The 18,247-nt window shown below is 41.0% G+C and overlaps 1 protein-coding gene across 5 annotated transcripts in view; it reads right to left on the reverse strand.

The window, feature by feature from the left end:
* B3GALT1 (beta-1,3-galactosyltransferase 1) overlaps positions 1–18,247 on the reverse strand; it is a 153,795-nt gene that overhangs the window by 38,394 nt on the left and 97,154 nt on the right. For 3 of the 5 annotated variants that reach the window (XM_020874696.2, XM_070476101.1, XM_070476102.1), the window contains exon 2: positions 10,752–10,866. The gene's annotated coding sequence lies outside the window, so the exon portion shown is untranslated. Of the gene's footprint in view, positions 1–10,066; positions 10,089–10,738; positions 10,867–18,247 lie in introns of those variants that run through there. The other 2 variants (XM_020874699.2, XM_070476103.1) reach the window with 2 other exon arrangements.

Raw genomic sequence — 18,247 nt, forward strand, 5'->3', positions numbered from 1 at the left:
CTGGAAGTAAATGGTTTATGCTAATTTATTTGTCTAACATCTACAGAGGAGTACTTTTTGGCTCTGGGCTGGACGCCAGGGAGCCAGAGGTGTATGCTGGACATGTCACAGGCTGTGAGAAAGCAGGGGGCTTTGCACACAGCAAATAAGTATGGAGGTGACTGGGAAAGAAGCTCATCATAAATGTAGCAGAGTTAAGAGTAAGCTACCCTAGGAGGGCAGGGGACGGATTATCCACTCTAGGCCATGACACCTTTGCTGCCCGGAGAAGTCTTGTCTGTCCTCAGGGATCCCTTTGTGCTGTATCTCCAGGGCTGAGTGAAATCTACCGGGAATACCTGTCACAAAGTCTCGGATGGGGCAACCTTGTGATGTGGCCAGCCCTAACCCAACTTCCACCCTTGGGGACTTCTTTTTTTTTTTTTCCTTATTTTTTAACCTAGGAGTTGTGTAATTTCCTGATTTCCACTCCAGTCTGCTCAGTGGCTAAGGCACAGGTTGAGAAGGACTCTGGTTATAGTGCATCCAGAGCCATCAACAAACACAGCATCAGGAAAGCCAACTCCTCACAGCAGCCCCGCAGAGAAGAGGAAGGGTCAGGTCTGTGGCCAGAGAGAGGGCAGGGCGAGTGTTATCTGCATAGCACAGGCCTGGCTCCCTGCTTCTCAGCCCCGCTCCGGGTATGGGTGGGTGGGTAGGGACTGCCTGCTTCCTGTTGCTCTTCACTTTCACTGAGGTACCTTCGAGGCCAATCCAGCTAGCTGGTCAGGGGGCACTGAGAAGGCCTGGTCCAGGATCACAGTGGCTGAGGAGCTTGTCAGATTCTCCACGACCCTGTGTCAGCCTTTAGGAGTGGAAGCACTACATTGTGATTAAATGAACCGTCTCACTTCCTGCTTCCTCAGAGTGTCATCTGTGCTATTCCATGTGCCTCACTCTGGGGAGCCTCATTTCCTCAACTGGCAGGTGAATGAGCAAACACCTACCTGCAGGGCCATCTTGAGCAATAAATGAGATGACCTGTGAGGCGCCTGGCATGGGAAGATGTACAAAACACGCTGGTGTCTGAGCCTTGGCCTCTGTGCATTTTATCACACTGGTGTGCCTGGGGTCGTGCCTCTGAATGCGAAGTGTGATTGTTATGGGGAGGATACTTGGTAGACCACGGTACAAAACTGTGTGCTTTACTGACCAATATTCCTGTGTGCTACTGGCATCCCCGACTCTCACCCTTTCCCTGAACTTCATCCCTTCTCCGGGCCTCACTGAGTACCAGACCAGTGCCTCATTCCGCACCTTCACCTCACTCCTGACAGGGCATCTCCTAATCAGTTTCCTTAAGGTTCTGTGAGGGTTTGGGACTCAGAGACCTTCACAGGGGCTGAGAGAGGTGATACCCACTGAGCTAAAGTGTAGGTACCCAGTGTCTCACGGGTCCCCTCGTCTTCACCTCTGACTCAGCTGCCTGGGCAGTTGCTCTGGAAGACATCCATCAGAAGGCAAAGGACACTGGCTCCTGCCCTTCCTATCAGTTCCTCCTCCTGGGGCTTGGGAGGCCCGAAGGGAAACCTTACTGGTTTTCAGGCATGAGCAGAGTGTGCTGTGAGCCCCGGCGGGCAGAGTGGTAGAGCATGAGCCTGGGAGTCGAGGGACAGCCCATTCCCAGCTGTCTGCCCAAGGCCACTCCACACAAGGCACGTGACTCAGACAAGGAACCAGATGTAGATGGACCTGCAACTCTGCCCAGATGAAGAATGTTCAACAAAGCCCATCTTGGGGGAAACTGCAGGGTCCCCTTCTTTAAGTAAAAAGAAGCACCTAAAATAATACCTTAGCTTGCAGGACTGAAAGAGAAGAAATCATAGGGTAATATACACTTGAGTTTAGCTCTGAGTTAGTCATGGTCCAAGATCTTTATCAGTATTTCATTTAAAAAGAAAAAGAAAACAAATGCCAACCTCACAGTGAATACTGAATTGTTGCTGTTTAGTTGCTCAGTCATGTCCAACTCTTTGCAACCCCAAGGATGGTAGCCCACCAGGCACCTCTGTCCGTGGGATTTTCCAGGCAAGAACACTGGAGTGGGTTATTGTTTCCTTCTCCAGTGGATCCTTCCTGACCCATGGACTGAACTGAATCTACTGCATTGGCAGGCAGATTCTTTACTGGTGGTGGTTTAGTTGCTAAGTTGTGTGCGACTCTTGCGACCCCTGTCCATGGGATTTTCCAGGCAAGAATACTGGAGTGAATTGCCATTTCCTTCCAGAGGGGATCTTCCCGACATAGAAATTGAACCCAGGTCTCCTGCATTGAAGGCAGATTCTTTACCGACTGAGCTCTGAGACAAGCTGATAAGCCACTAAGGAAGCCCTGGATACTGAATTACAAGCTGGATAATACATCAAACAACTTAGCAATGTCTACAGAGGTTAGAGAGTGGATCCAAGTGCTACTGCACAGACCCTCTGCACAAGCCCAGGACAGACAGAGGAGCAAATGCAGTCAGCATGTCTCCAGTTGATACAGGTCAAGGGCACTGTACCTTCTGAACTACTGCCCTGAGTCAGGCAGAGAAAAGGGGTAGACCGTCCTTCAGAAGCAGAAATGAAAAGGATATCCCAAGGAAAAAATTATTTATGGCGTATTCTGAATATGATGACATGGAATTAGCAAGAGACTTGTCTTGTACTGCCAGCCTATCTCGAGAAAACGACTTTGACCCATAGTAGAGAAAAAATAGAACACAAACCTTAAAATTAATACTTATTTATGAGCTTCCTTGGTGGCTCAGTGGTAAAGAATCTGCCTGCTAATGCAGGAGATACAGGGTCAATCCCTGATCTGGGGAGATCCTACATGATGTGGAGAGACTAAGCCTGTGAGCCCCAACTATGCAGCCTGTACTCTAGGGCCCAGGAGCCACAACTCCTGAAGCCCATGCGCCCTGGAGCCCATTCTCTGCAATAAGAGAAGCCACTGCAATGAGAAGCCTGGGCACCGCAGCTAGAGAGTAACCTCCACTTGCTGATACTAGAGGAAAGCCTGTGCAGCAACGAAAACCCAGAACAGCCAAAAATAATTAATTTTTTAAAAAATGAATACTTATTTAAAGCAAGGAGATCAAGGATTTGGGAAAATATTTTAAGGGTCCCAGGCACGAGTAGGCATGAGTAGGCACAAGGTCTGGAGGAGAGTGAACCCCAGGGGAACCCCAGGGGTAAGTAACAAGAAGGGCCCTGCTGTCCTTTCTCCTTCCCTTGTTCTTTCCCTCCCCTGGCCTTCCCATCTGCCATCTTCAATTTCCCCAACTCCTTCCTAGCTTCCAGGAGCCTCTTCTGTCCTGCCTCAATCAAAGGAAGACAATGTCCCATTAGAACCTGAGTAGTTTATCTGAGAAGGAATCTACCTCAAGCTAATGGAGGCTGATACTGACAGTGCTTTAGGTAACAGTTATATTTCAGCAGGAAGTTCTTTAGGATCTTATCTGAAAAGAGTGAAGAGGATGCTTATTTCACAAGGTCACATGCCATTCAAATGTCAGGTATCTTCACATGGAGGAAAAAGGATGGTTAAGTTCCATATTTCCTCAAGGGTGAAACAGATCACCAGCCCAGGTTGGATGCATGAGACAAGTGCTCAGGGCTGGTTCCCTGGGAAGACCCAGAGGGATGGGATGGAGAGGGAGGCGGGAGGGGGAATCGGGAAGGGGAACACATGTAAATCCATGGCTGATTCATGTCAATGTATGGCAAAAACCACTATAATTAAAAAAAAAAAAAAAAGTTCCAGATTTCCCGAAAGCACTGCAGGGGGACTGCTGCCTCCTCCTGCTGTAGATCAGGCCCTCATCTAAGATGGGGTCAGGTATTTCTATCGCCTTCCTTGACACTGTTGTCTGCTCGTGATGCTTTCTGTCACTTCTCGGGGAAAAGACCAGGTGGGCCTTAAACATAAGAGTAAATGTTTATTGAGCCCTCACCATGTTCAATTGGTTTTTTAATCCCTTGGTGTTTATTACCTGATCTAGTTTTTACAATCAACAAAGGTGGGTTATTCTGTGCCCATTTTAAAGATGAGGCACTTCCCTGGTGGCACAGATGGTAAAGCGTCTGCCTACAATGCGGGAGACCCAGGTTCGATCTCTGGGTTGGGAAGATCCCCTGGAGAAGGAAATGGCAACCCACTCCAGTACTCTTGCCTGGAAATTCCCATGGATGGAGGAGCATGCTAGGCTACAGTCCATGGGGTCGCGAAGAGTCGGACATGACTGAGCGACTTCACTCACTGAATCATTGAGTAATTTGTCTAAGGTTTCAGGGTAAGGAAAAGGCAAAGTTAGGTTTCAAACCCAGATGTCTGGTCCCTGGGCTCAGACTGTAAACCACGATGTAGATTGTATTCCCAGCAACTAGTATAGAGCCTGGGAATTAATCACTATTTCTGCTTGTCTTTGTATATCCCTGTGATGATTAATTTTATTAGTCAACTTGGCTGGACTGTGGTGCCCAGATATTTGGTGAAACGTTATTCTGGATGTTCCCATGAGGGCGTTTGGATGTGATTTACATTCAAATCAGTGGACTTTGAGTAAAGCAGAATGTTGGCCATAACGGGGGTGTTGGGAGGTGGGGATCGGCGGGGGGAGGTTCATTCAATTCAATGAAGTTCTGAATAGAATAAAAGGCTGATCTTCCCCAAGCCAGAGGGAATTCTCAAGCACTGCTTTTGGACTTCATCTGCACTGTTGACTGATCCTGGTTTTCCTGATTTTTCAGACTCAGACTGCAACTCTTTCTTGAGTTTCCATCCTGCTGGCTTCCTCTATCAGATTTTTGGATTTATAAAGCTTCCACGATCAGTTAAGCCAATACCTAATAATGCTCTTCTGATACATACACATCTCTGCTTAACTTGATAACTAGTTCCTTAAGGCTAGGTCCCAGGCCCTCTTTTATTCTTCTCAGTTTAAGTTTTGCCCATTTTCTAAGCAAATTCTCCAGTCCTTGGTCTCAGTTGCTATTCTAATAACTTTTATTCATTCCAATAACCTTTATATTCACACCCTAGCTCAGATGTATCTATGGAGCTCCAGACCAATATATCCAACTGTGTATTTGACCTATTTTCTTGGATATCTGGGAGGCACCTGAATGCAGCATGGACAAAAGTAAATTCATGCCCTAGCAACCCTGATCCTCTTTTAGGGTTCCCTGTTTCTATGAAATGTGCTTGTAGCTACCTGAAACACCAGGAACCATTGTTAACAGCTGTCTTCTTCTCACTTCTGTACTTAATCATCACCATGCCCTGCCAATGTCACTTCAGACATTTCTCATATTTTATGACTTCTCTCCATCTCCACTACCACCACTGTACCCAACATATGGGTATCTCTTATCTTGATTCTCCTATGATAACTTTTCAAGTGGTTTACCTATGCATTCCAGCTATAGTGATCTTTCTAAAAAAAAAAAGATGATCATATTCTTTGCCACTATGTGTTTGAAACCATTCAGTGACTTTCTCATGCACTAGGAAGAAGACCAAATTCTTAGCATGGCTACGTGGTGGTCCCAAGGCTCTGCATGGTCTCATCCTGCTGCATTTTCCTCCTGATCTCTCTACTCCTCTCTTCTTACTTCTTCAATTCCCCAAAAATGCTTCCTCATAACACTGGTCCTTTGCATATACTGTTTCTTTTCTTTTAAATGTGGGGCATTATTCCCAACCCCTCAACTCTCATATCAGAAGTCACTGCAAAGGAGAAATTATATTCCACATAGTCTCTTTCAGGCAGATTTTTTTGCTGTTGTTGTACAATCTTATGAAATTAATCTAAATTAATAAGAATAATAATAGCTAGGATTTATTGAGTGCTTATTAAGTTCAAGTGTGAAACACAGTGCTAAAAATTTAATAATCATATTTAAATCATTATCTAATTAAAAATACAACATAATTGGAGAAGTAGATAATATTATTGTTTACTTTTATAGATAAAGAACCTGAAAACCTGGGTGAGAAGCTGAATGCACCTTTGGTAGTCTGATGACTTGCTGGATAGGTGGAGTATATACTTAAGAGTGAGCTGGGACTAGATCTGTGATTGATCAGTACTGTTATCCGACTGCCTGTCATGTAGAATATGTAGAATACCTACTTGCTGATTGAAAGAATGACGAATACTTGAATGAGTAATGAACTAGGACATATTTTAATATGGAAACTAACTGGGTATCCCTTTCATTCTCTACCCTAAGTTAGTTGCCTATGAGATTATTTTCAAAATTCTAGTCGGTTGCTTGACAATGAGAAAATGGCATTCCCAATACTAGAAATGATTTAGAGACCCTCCATTCTTCATTTTGATGACTATCTGCTCCATTTCCAAATAAGACTCCCAGTGAAGGGTGATTTTTTGTTGTTGTTAAGTGTTGTTCCTGTCATTTTGGGGCTTCTGAAATAGAGGGAGTCACAAAGATAAGCACAAATGTGCACACACTATATTAGGTATGTCCACACTAGCTGCTATCACATATAAACTCTAAATGCCCAACCTTAACACAATAGATGGTTATTTCTTGTTCAACCTAGTGAGGCTGTTCCTGTTTGGCCAGACAGCTTTCTACCTAGTGATCTAGGAGCCTGGCTCTCTCCATCCATGAGGGCATCAGACTTTTCTCATGCAGCTCTCAACAGGGGAGGGCAAGAATGGAGCAACCTACCTCCTAAAAATTCTGGCCCCAAAAGGAAACACGCCACTTCATTTGTGTCCCACTGTGAGAAATTCATCATCTGATCACACCCAACTCTAAGGCAGGCAAGGACATGCTGCTGAGTTATATGCCCAAGAAAAAGAGAGGAAACATATTTGAGTAAGTTACCAACCATCTCTGCCCTATTTCTAGCCCTATAATACAAAATAGAGAGATTCTATAGGATTAGTACCCTAGAGTATGGAAGATTAAGCTTAATTTTAATGATGGATATCTGGAAAGACCTGTGAAGAAGGGGATTTTGGGTAGATCTTGAAGAATAGGTAACTTTTTAATAGAAGGAGACCCTAACAGGCATAACTGACTCTGGTACCAAAAATGATGAGGTTTGAAGTTAGGAGGGAGTAGGCAATGAGAAAAAAATCTCAGAGTCAAGTAGAAATTATTTTAATAATCTCTTTTTCCTGAATTCCTCTATAACTAATTAAGTAATGAACAGAATTACCCCTTCCACCATGGGTATCTTAGTCCCTAATGTGAAGATATGAAATAATTAGAGGGTGTGCTGTGTAAGAATTTTAATGTCATGGAAAACTTCTATTTTCAAGACAGCACTAATTATACAGGATGAGGCGAAACAAAGGGAAGATGTACAATTAGCAGAGCACAGCTTATTACAACCAGTTCTGTTTAGAGGCTCTTCTAGATATGTAATAAGTTGACAGTGATCTAGTATTTATCTTTTAGAGAATAACTCTGGAGATTACAGAAAAGCAGGACATGGCCAATTTATATTTAACCATGGTGATGGTATAGGGAGACTTCTGCATTCTAGACTTTTCCTCTCTAGTGGCAGAGATAAATAGAAGGGTCTTGGGAAGGAGAAGACTGTCCCTTCTTTGGTCTGCCAGTCATTGGTTGGGTGATCACAACCTTTCTAGGTTACTTCTTCCACGGTATGGGGATAGTAATACTACATATGAAAGCATTTGGCACTGAGACTGGACTATATTAAGGACCCCGTTTTTATTCTAGATCCATTTCCCTTCCTTCCTCTGATTTTTTCTTAAGCAGGATTTCAGTCACCTCGATAAAAAATCCTTAAGACTTTAGGGACTGTACAAGAATGACTGTAATATAAGATGGATGTACTTCCTCTAAATTGACCAAACTTCAATAAAGGCAGTTATAATATCAGTGGCTCTATCTGAGCAGTGTCAAGGATAAAGAAATACCTTAGTTGTCAAACCCCAGGGGGGTTGACTCAGCTCGTCTTTTCTTCCAAAGAAGATAAACTGCATCTCATGCAATCTGCTTTTTGCTAAGGGGTTCTCGTTTTGGTTTCAAACAAGCTCTTCAGTGCAAAAGACAATCTCTCCTACATATACATTAAATGGGCTATGACGGGGCACCCAAAAGTGTGGGCTTTTCCCTAGATTCTGTTGCTGGAATATTAGAAATGGATGTGAAAACTGAGACCTTAAAAACTGTACGATATTACACATTATTCAAATGCAAAGTGCTGTGGGCTGTCATCCCAAGTCTCAGCTATGAATGACCTACACACCCAAGCACACCTCAGCATTGACTGAGAGGGTACAGGCCCTCAGCTTCAGGGGCTGCGTTAGGACTGCATTATCATATCAATCGCCCACATGCCAAGTTCTTGATAAAAATGATCATAATCCAGAGCGAGGGTTAAAGTATGAGAGTTTGATTTGTGTAAGCAAATCAAAAGCATTTAGAGTCAAGCTACTTGATCTATCTTAAAGCTCTGCCAGGAATATAAATATAAGAACAGCCTCAGAACCAGAACAGGCAAGAGTTGAGAGAGTAGAAACTAAAGATTATTTGCTATTTTTTCCTGATTTACTCTAATCCAGCCACACTGGCTTTCATTCAATTCTGTGAACCAGCCAAGTTCAAGGCCTTCTGTCTTAAAGCCTCTGTAAATCACCCTTCTGCCTCTTCAGAGATGCCATTTGTAATAGGCAGGATTGTTTTCCTTAAGCTGTGTTAACAAACGGCTTCCACATCTCAGTGGCTTAAGACAATACAGTCTGTTGTTTCCTCACACTACATGCTACACTTCCAGTGTGAGTTGGTTGAAGGAACTCTGTTCCTTGAAGTCACACAAGTTCCAGGCTGAGGGAGCAACCACATCTTGGAACACAACACTTGTTAGACTGCCTCAGGGAAAGGGATCTACAGAAGCAACGCTTAGATGCTCCAATGTGGAAGTGACACATATTTCTGTGCACAACTGATGAGCCAGACCAGAGCCCATGGTCCACGGAACCGTGGGTGGACTAAGGTGATGCAGTCCTAGCATGTGCCTGGAGAGGGAAGGGAACAGCTCTCTTGACTCTCACACCTTCTGTGACCACTTCATGAAGCAGTTTCTCACTCTCCACTGCCTTAGCATCCCTTTTGTTTTCCATAATGCTACCCCAATTTGTAATTGTATGATTTATTTACTTTCTGTTTTAGTTTTAGATGTTTTACCTCCATTGAACTATAAGATCTCTAAGAGGGGGACTTCCCTGGTGGTCCAATGGTGGACTCTGTGCTCCCAATGCAGGAGGCCTGGGTTTGATCCCTGGTTAGGAAACTAGATTCCACATGCCACAAATAAAGAGTTTGAATGCCGCAACTAAAGGTGTCACAATGCCATAACTAAGACCGGCACAGCTGAGTGAATGAACGAATAAATACATCATACGTTCCTGCATCCCTGAGGAAGGACCATGTCAACAGGCTAATTCCATGGAACAGTTCTCAAAAACGGTTAATCAACCTAATATATTTAAATACTGAATCTAACATTTGTCTTCAATTAGGAGAATCCTTGTGATAATACCACGTCTCTGTTGACATTCTTTGTGGCTATGAACTATCACCTCTCCACTGCCCTTTATCAGGGGATACTCCCTCCGTACAATGGTCGGGGGCAAGACAAAGACAACCTGGGTATTCTTTTAAATGCTGTTAGCAATCGGAAAACTCTCAACTAAATCCTTTCAGGAATCTTCAAAAGTGGCAAAAATCAACACATTCAGTACACACTGCTGTAAACTTTGTAAATACTGAAAAGAAGAAAGGAATGCGGTGAATGTGCATGGTGTTGAATTCACTTTTGGCAAATTATCTTGTAGAGAATTAGTTCAGAGCTGTCACCTTGCCCTCCACTCACAGCTGTGCTTCAATGTCAAACTGAATCAGTATTTAAAAGGCACTTTGAGATAACTCTTCACTTCAGGTGCCAGGAAACAGTTTGTTTAGAGAGATTAAGTTACTGGCCCACATTACAGAGGTGATGGTGGGAAAGGTAAAATTATGGTTCAAGTTACCTCTTGCTAGTGTGGAGCTGTGGTCCTTCTTTTTCTGAGTCATACTCCAGGAAGGCTGCAATCATTTTTATAAACTTAGCATGTTATCTACCACAAAAAGTTAGTGTACAAAGAAGTAGTCTGAGCATTTATCTTTGCTTTTTATCATTTTAAATGAAAACACTGTTATGATTACCTGTTATTTTAGACACTTCTTAAAACTATACCATCATTTTCTATATGAAATACTGTTATTTTCAAGCGAAATGAGAAATAATTGAAGTACAACTGCCTGTGGGACAAGGTTACCTCAGCAAAGGAAATTTAAGAATCAATTAGCTATGACCTTGGAGAAATGGATTTTTAAATAGGCATTGTCTCAGGTCACCTAAGGCATATCTTTAGTTCCCTACAATTTTATCTTAAAAGAGGCCATCACTAAAATCAGCCAAAGATTTCACAGACACTTGTGAATATGAACTTTTAAAAAAGAGCTATCAATTTTTCCCTCCTGTACAGATATTTATGGCAAGGTTATTTCACAAACCATAATAGGCAAACATTAATAAAAGAAAAAAATGAATTTTTTTCTGTACTCATTAGTTCTTAGATGCTGATTTCTGATTGTGCAGAACTGCTATTATTTTTCCACAGTGATGGGCTACCTAACTGAGCAGTGCATCCTTCTCCCACCTGTTGGACCAACCTTGTTGTGTTCTTACTCCAGATACAGGTCACACAGCACGGTCTCAGCCCGTCTGATGAGGGGATCTGCAGCGGCTCATGCCAGGAGAAGCTGCTGCTTAGCAAACTGAAGTCACCTAAGTGGATAAGAAGAAGAAAGAACACTTTAGAAACACTGGAAATTAATCAGGCTCAGAGAGATGAAGGCAGAATGCTATCATATAAAAAGAAAACTTTGTATTTAGGCTATGAATATAGTACATAGAATGGCAAGTAAGCTCTGAACAGATGTTGACCAAATAAAAAATAATAATAAACAAACGATCACGTAAACATCAGAGCTGGTCCTCAGACTGCAAACCTACATGCCTACAAGACCAGGCAGGTAGGGTCAGTGAGGGAGTAGACTGGGTTTGAGACAGCAGAGAGAGGCAAAGCCTTGCTCAGCTGGTGAACGCACATCCCATCTGAGGAGGCAGTATGGCTCAGGTCTGCCTGCTATCTCCCACTGATGCCATAACGAAAACCAGGCTCAATAATGCCACGACTTCAGGTTCTCAAGGGGAGACAGAAACACAGAGTTTTATGTGAAACCTTTGGAATCTATATTTTAAAAGTCAATTAAACAAAACAAAACTTTATGCAGGTCAAAGAAGGCTAAAGCCAAAGTCCACAGGGAGCTTAGGATTAGCTCCTGAGTAGCCATGAGATCTAAGATCTAGGGCAACATCTTTAATTTCCAATGATGAAGACGGATCCAGAGGGTTGAAGCCACGGTGCAATGACACTCGGCTAATTAGTGGCAGAGCTGGGCTTTCTAGGTATGAGTATTCTCCCTTTTATTTATGACTCATGACCACTCTAACATTGGCTGATGATCAGACTTTTTTACATAACAGACTAGGAGCCAATCAGAAGTCGCCTTTCGTTAATCTGATACTTGGGTCTCAATCTGTATGTCTATAAACCTTCATAATGAGAGGTATAATTTTCTCTTCTCACCATTCACATTATGGAAGGATTTCTGGGTAAAGTCAAGTGACTACAATACAGTGGTCCCTCAGTGTAGCCAGACGTGAAGAGTGAGAGAGAGGTATGGGCAATGGTGCTGCTGGGTCCCACTGGGTCCATCTACTGGTTCCAGTTTCTGCTAAAAGCCACTGTGCATGACACGTGGTATTGTGTGATGCTTAAGAGCAAGAGACGGGTTTAAATATTGACTTAGCTGCTTATTGTGATATAAGCTCTCAAAGTTCCATGTGTAAAAACAGTGATAACAACAGTACCTGAATCACAGAATTGTACTCAGGTTTAAATGAATCAGTGCATAGAAAGTGCTTAGAATGGTACTGAGATAAGGTACATACTCAGTAAATGTTTGCTACGATTTGTAGCAAATGTCAGTATTTACTGAATGCCTACTGTATGGTAATTTACTTCCATTTATTATCTGTAATCATCACCCCAACTTTCTTTGTTTCATGTTAACACCTTTTCAAAAAAGAAAATCAGGACTTTGGGAGAGTCAGCTTCTTGTGTAATGACACCCGGGTAGGATGGAGCCAAGTGCTTGAACGTAGGTCTACTGAGCCTAGATACTTTCTTAATGCACTACTCTAGTGCCTCCTCAGCGTCCCACTGAAGATGCTATTCAGCTCTTTAAAGGAAGAGATAACTAACTCTGCTCAAACATCAAATACTTATCAAGTCAGATACCAAAGCAAACAATCAAAACACTGCAGTGCATGGTAACTGTCTGCCTTATGTGAAAATGTATATTTCTAGATTAGAAGGGTTCCACATGACTATGCACCATGTGGTCCATTTTCAGTCTGCATCAGCCCTCTTTTTTATCCTTTAAAATGTTAAAGCTCTTAATAGATTATATTTTTATTATTGATAAATCTAGTTCCATGGAGGTAGCTTTTAGGAAACACATATTTAATGTCAACATAGGGAAAATAAGACCTGGAAGATTTCATTCTAGCCCATTAAAAAAAAAAATCCTTGCTTTTACAGATTTTTTTATACAGAGTACAATAAGATATAAACATTTATTAAAGTATATGAAGCATTAATATGAAGCATCTTATATAAAATATTGAGTGAAGAAAAGGAAGGAAGCAAGAAATACAGGGAATGAGTAGCTACCGACTGCTAACATGTGCCAGATTCCATACCAAGTTATTTATATATTAGCATTTAATGAACAAAAATTAATAAAGGTAGGGCCAAAATACATGTGAAAAATTTATATACAGCCAATTCAACTTTTCAGGGGCAGATATTTCAATTTAAACCTTAAGTCTTACTTAGATATAACTCCTTCTAATTTTTTTTAACAGAAAGTATTTTTAAAATAATTTTAGCCAAACAAGGGCAGGAAAGGAGGGTATCTTTTAAATTAAAATCAGTTCTGGGAAAATAAAAGCTAGAAAACACACAGACACAAATTTTCTCTGCTTTCAGAAGAAGTTAACATTATTCTAAGAGTTGATATCTATTCTTAGCAATAATATAGAAAACAGGACTGCATTACACAAAGTCAGATGAAAAATATAAGCTACTTTCTTTAGTCTAATTTCTAAAGCACAATTTCAGTATGTAAGTTAGAGTCATCACAACTTTCCAGAATATAAAATGCATCCACATTCAAATGTTGTTTTTAGAATACAAAACAATATTTCAAAGTTTGATAGAAATGAATTTGTTCATTATCTACTTTTTTGGATAACTGCCATTATTACTATTTCTCCTTGGGTAGATAATTGAAAATTACTATATAAATTGTTTTGGTTTTCTGGGAAAATAGCCTAGACTCAAAATTTGTCACCCACATTTTAATCTAAGTTATAATTTTACCAGGCCTAAAAATTATAGTTGCTCTAGTACATTATTCTATTACACCTCATTAATATCTTTTCTTCTTTTTATATTCATATGGCAAAAAGGAATTTTGCCAATGCCATTTATTCCAAAGAGTCCACTCATTTTGTTTTGTTTCCACATCAAAGTTAGCTATGAAGTATTTTAGTGACAGAATAGTACAAATAAGATAATAAAATATTTGGACATGAGATTTAGTTCCTTCAGTTTTGCTACAGTCCTCTTTATGGCAACAAAGTCATTTACAGTGTGAATTTCTAATGCCAGCATCTGATCACAATTTGATCCAGGTTTGTGTGTGGTCTGTCTGCAATAAAGGATTTGAAAAAAGACCCACAGAGCAAAAGAAAGCACCACCGAGCTATCCATTTATTAGCTTATCAAAATATATTCTGTGATTCATGAGGAAACCAAGAAGAGGTGATAGTTGATGTACTTTGTTAATGAATTTAAAAGAAAGAACAGAGGGTTTTCATTCCCTACTCTCAACAATAATGAGCCTAATTTTCCATTTCTCTTGTCACAGGTAGAATCCCTGGGAAAAAGACTTTGAGACCCTCATGTGGGAAGCTGATCAGAACATGTTCTCAGAAGCAACACCTGTTTTGGGAAAAGAAGAGAAGGAGGAAGGGGAGGGAGAGGTTTAACTGTGATGTAGTCACATCAGAAGCCTGAACCAGCTCACAGGGAGCTTGGGAGCCAGGGGGTTAGCTGGTACCTGTCCACTGTCCTGGAGCTGGCTCCCCTGGGCTTGGGCAGAGCGGGCTTCACACATCTCTTCCCACTTACATGGCAAATGACATCATATTGATACTTTGAAATTGGAGGTATGTGTGTGAGCTATTTACAACACAGTAATTGGCTAATGCAAACAATCAGAGCTCTGTCACTTTACATTCCTGAATCTTCAACCTCCATTAAGAAAGACTGATGTGCACATCTCAGTACTCAAATCCATGTGATAAGTTCTTAATTGTACATGGTGCTACATGGAGGGAATGACGGCTATATTTGGATGGCTAGGTTCTGGATGGCTATAACTTCTCTAGGCTGGGTCTCCTCAGTTCTACACAGAGTCTCATTCTAATCCCAGGACTTCAAGTCTCACTGCATTGTCAGGATCTTTATTGTCGCCTTCTGGAAAGAGGCAACTAGCTCCCATAGAAATGGAATCATTCCTTTGAGACAGAACACGGTGATATGACTGCCAAGGCCCAAGTGACAGAGAGTTTATCAGAGGAGGAAGTTCTGACAATGCTCAAAGAACATCCTGAGTATAATACTTAGAAAAAAAGTCAATGGAAATGATTTTATTTAAAAACACTTGGGAACTTCCCTGGCAGTCCACTGAGTAAGACACACTTTCACAATAGGGGGCACATGTTCAATTCCTAGTCAGGAAGCTAAGATCCCGCATGCCTTACAGTGCAGTAAAAAATAAATAAATAAATAAATAAATAATAAAGTAGACATAATTTAAAAGTACTGCCATTTCTTTACTTGCAATCATGGTCAATCCTATCAGTAGAGAGATAACCACTACACCATATCTTTGTTTAATGAAGTCACAAAATTTTTTCTAAAGCCAGTTTAGCATGTATACCAATAAGGAGGGAGAAGATTTTAAATATATGAGCCAAGCCACACAAAGGTTTTGGGCTAAAATCATTCCAGTTTTTAAAAAATGGAATTCCACACAAAATGAACTAAGACAATGTCTGTTTGCAAATAACAGTATTTTTTGGAAATTCAGAGAGTTGGTATGAGAGAATTCACCATTAGCTGGGGTAGCAGAAAAATTCAGAGGAACCATTCTAAGCAAAGCTACACATCTATCAAAGTTCCTTTTTCTTTTGAGTCCTTTACTCAACAGAGAAAGACCATAAAGGAAGATTCAGAATTTGACAGATTACACAGAAACTCTTATCAGCTTTTCCCCTTACATTTTACACCCACACTAATTCTTAGCTATTTGGCAATTGCAAAAACACCCCTTAGGCATCCAGTTCAGGGAAAAAACAAAACACTAGGCATCAAATGGAGAAGAACTTGTCATGATTTTAGTACATGAGGTTAGAATTAAGGAGACACAGTAAGAAAAGTGTGGATGATTCTGAAATTCAGTGATTAAAAGGTAACTCAGTATTGACTGTCTCTATTCCAGCACTGATCACATTTCTGTAACAGGCATCAAAGCAGTCAGGACGTGAGGTTTCCAACAAATGTCCTATGATGACGTAAAACCACTGCGTGCAAACTCAGTCTTGTATATCACAACTCAGTACAGGGCCTAGCACACAGTAGGAACTTAGTCTCTCTCAGCAACTGGGACAGGGGAGCCTGGCAGGCTGCAGCTCTTGGTGTAGCAAAGAGCTGGACATGAGTGAAGAGACTGAGCACACACGACATCTTGCTCTAAGATAAAAGACAGCCTAGCCACATTTGGATTCTCTAATCAGCTAGTCAATTCCTCTCCTACAGTACCCACTGTTTCATTCAACAAATCTATGTTGAATGTTTTCTATATTGTGGTATTCTAGGAGAAGCTGGAAATAGAGAGGAACTCATATTCTTCTTGAGACAGATAGAATTCAGACAATAAAGTATCGTAATGGAGCTACTAAAGCACAGAGGAGAGACCTTGAACTATAACTGCCTATGTCTTTTGTGTGACCAAATGCATTTTTCTCTTAAAATAGGTACTCAGACTATTAATAATTAAGAACAATAACTTCACTTGACTGAAAAGTATGAATGCAACTAATGTTTCAATGTTCACAAAACTAAGATTATGGCACCAGGACCCATCATTTCATGGCAAATAGATGGGGAAAAAATAGAAATGGTGACAGATTTTCTTGGGCTCCAAAATCATGGCAGATGGTGACATATAGCGATGAAATTAAAAGACGCTTGCTCCTTGGAAGAAATGCTATGACAAACCTAGACAGTGTATTAAGAAGCAGAGACATCACTTAGCTGACAAAGATCTATATAGTCAGAGCTATGGTTTTCTCAGTAGTCATGTATAGATGTATACATGTATAGATGTGAGATTTGGACCATAAAGAAGGCTGAGCACTGAAGAATTGATGCTGTAGAATTGTGGTGTTGGAGAAGACTATTTGAACAGCAAAAAGATTAAACCAGTCAATCCTAAGAGAAATCAACCCTGAATATTCATTGGAAGGACTTACGCTGAAGCTGAAGCACCAATACTTTGGGTACCTGATGCTGGAGAAGACTGAGGGCAGGAGGAGAAAAGAGTGGCAGAGGATGAGATGGTTGGATGCTATCACCAACTCAATAGGCATGAGTTTGAGTAAAAATCTGGGAGATAGTGAAGGGCAGGGAAGCTTGGCATGCTACAGTCCATGGGGTCACAAAGATTCAGACATGACTTAGTGACTAAACAACAACAATGTTTCTGTTAAATAAATGGGATACTGTGAGGCTGAAGGAATGTAATATAGAGCCTTAAAAACAATCCGATATTTCCCTGATTTTAAGCTGGAATACATCTGAGTTAGTCTTTCAGTAGTTCAATAATATTTTCATTTTCCTTTTATGTACAATTCACAGACTAGGTCCTGGGGATTTAAAGAACAATGAAGAAAATTCAAGTGGCTTTCCCAAAAATCTGATATGTTATGACCCTTTCAAAAGTTTGATATAATTTCATGATACTTTCCAAGAACATAAATGCTCTAATTTATATCTATTTATGAAATGTTAGTCTATATAAATGAGTTACTTCACAAATCATCTTGGTAGAAAATGAATTTATCTTTATAACAGGCAAAACAAAACAATGGGATAGATCTCTGTTTGAATTTGGCTGTCAAACATTTTAGCTACAATTTTAGGTCTTTGACTTTATGGATAGCAAAAGCTGGTTCTGAAAATTAAGAACAGTCCAGGGCATATGTGTAAAGGAATTCTGCAAAGTTTGCATATTGACTGAACCAACTACTGCCCTAACTGGACTTTTCAGGCTATGCACTGCGTATCTTGCAAATACTGTTATAGTAAATCATTCCATATAAGCTCATGGAATTTGAACATGTCTTCTGGTTTTGACACAGACTGTCTACAGCCAGTTAACAACAATGAGCCTTGAATGTGACCCATCTGTGGGCAATTGTTTTGCTTTTTTTTCCTTCTTCTTTTTCTATAGGCGTTTTATTCTAGATCAGTATTTTTAGCAATGGGTATGGCGTCTGCTACTAGAGACAATAGGCCAGCATCTGTACAAATATTTCACCACCATTAAAAACCAGCAAAACAAAGCCAACAGCTTAAAGTATATGCCCTGCAGATGGCTGAAGCAGCAATAGCATCCTTTAATTCAAAGGGTAGCATCTTAACCTGACATGAGCCTGGAGAATGACCCTCCTCCTCCCTTAAGCGGTTCTCCATCATCCCCGGGCACATGTGGTGTAGATGCTCGCACCCATATGGACCAGGAAGAGGCATGATGGAGATCCTGCAGCAGCGTCTGCAGAGGGTGGGAGGCTGGGAGACGGGAAGTTCCCTTTGCCCTGATTGGATCATATTGAATGGGGGTTTCTATAGTCCAAGATCAATACAACTTAAAGTTGTGGTCTGGCAAGCAAAAGGCCCAATATGGGA

Source organism: Odocoileus virginianus, chromosome 13, assembly GCF_023699985.2.
Source record: "Odocoileus virginianus isolate 20LAN1187 ecotype Illinois chromosome 13, Ovbor_1.2, whole genome shotgun sequence".
NCBI lineage: Eukaryota > Metazoa > Chordata > Mammalia > Artiodactyla > Cervidae > Odocoileus > Odocoileus virginianus.